Source organism: Calypte anna, chromosome 15, assembly GCF_003957555.1.
Source record: "Calypte anna isolate BGI_N300 chromosome 15, bCalAnn1_v1.p, whole genome shotgun sequence".
Classification (NCBI taxonomy): Eukaryota; Metazoa; Chordata; class Aves; order Apodiformes; family Trochilidae; genus Calypte; species Calypte anna.
The window spans coordinates 11089020-11090482 of NC_044261.1; the positions used below are offsets into that span (position 1 = coordinate 11089020).

The 1463-nt window shown below is 46.0% G+C and overlaps 1 non-coding gene across 1 annotated transcript; it reads right to left on the minus strand.

Annotated features, from left to right (window-relative positions):
- Positions 1 to 1003: 1003 nt before the first annotated feature.
- On the minus strand, positions 1004 to 1076 carry TRNAR-CCG. The gene has a single exon. It is a non-coding gene; the product is annotated as a tRNA-Arg (tRNA).
- Positions 1077 to 1463: the final 387 nt, after the last annotated feature.

A 1463-nucleotide genomic window follows, 5' to 3' on the forward strand; every position in this document is an offset into this window, starting at 1 on the left:
AGTTTTGGTAAAGTGAAATGGTCTGCACTGGGTTAAAATGCCAAATGAAACCCTTGCTCTGACAAGAAGTGGTGTTATCTTGGAGGAGTTGTTTTTAATCTGATTTACAAGAGGGGGGAGTTTTGCTCCATAGCTGCTCACTTGGCTTGTGTTGTAGTCACTCCTGTGACTTGAGAGAGAGCTAAAGGATGAATGGACACAACCAACAGTGGCAAGAAAGAAGGAGCCTTAACCTCCTGAACTCAGCCAGCATGCTGAGCCATTAATCATGGGAGGCAGAGTGCTCCCTCCTGCAGCACAGGGATCAGAGGGACTGGGAACCTGGCAGGATTCAGCTGCTTGAACACTGATGCAGAGGAGAGATGGCTCCATCTGAGTAATCATCTGGAGTCCCATTATGGTCAACAAGTGACAAATCGTCTCTGCCAGAAAGCTGTCAGTCTTGCTTTAAGTGAGATATCTTAGTAGGCAAAAGCAGTGACTTGCATTCTGAAACCTCAATTCATTCTCTAGCTTGACTGCATGCATCTAAACTCATCTGGAAAAACAACTGCTTGTCTTTTCTCAGCTGGTACAATTCACAGGTTTCAAGTAGGCTTTATGGTGTGTCCCCCAGCCCTGGACAAGGTCATCATGGTCAGTCAGAGCACTGGGGTTGTGTCCTCACCATAAGTAGCACAGTTTATCTGACTGTAATCACAGTCCCAAAGCACAGCCCATTTGTAGGTGTGGTTTGGAAGCTCTTCTTCTTCCTCTGCCACTTGGTGGTTGATTCAATTAATTCTAGTCATGACTGTTGTTTCCTGCTTGGTTTGTTGGGAGGGTTGGGAGCAGAAACAAGTTGTCTGCCTCTGGGGAAGGAAAAAAAAAAAAAAAAAGATTTGGTTTAGCTTCTCCCCACAATAAAAGTAGAATGAGAACCTTAGCTTAACTGGTCTGGAATAAACTGGGTTGGAAAGGACTTGAGGGATCATGGAGGCCCAGCCTCAAAAGTTGGGAGACACGACCCAGATGGGACTTGAACCCACAATCCCCAGCTCCGGAGGCTGATGCCTTATCCATTAGGCCACTGGGTCACCCAGTAAACTCATTTTTTTCCTTCCTTTCTTCGTTTTTTTTTTTTCCTCTTTTTCATTAATATCTCCCCTCCCATAAAAATGTTCTTCTGCCTTCCTGAGTGGTGGAAGTCTTATGGGAATGGATGGGATTTATATAGCAATATGAAGACATCTTGGGCACTGTCTCCCACAGCTCTTTCCCACCTATCCAAGATGCTCAGCAGCCCACGAGGGAGAAGTGAGGGGTGCAGTGAGTAGTGCCAGTGATGTTGTAGCTTTCTGCCTTGCATTAGGCAGTGGTTGCAGTGGTCTCCATCAGTGAGACCACTGTATTTTTGGCTCACAGGGTGCTCACCCTCTTCCCTGTCCTTCAGCACTAAACGATTCATTCTTAAAGACTTCTGA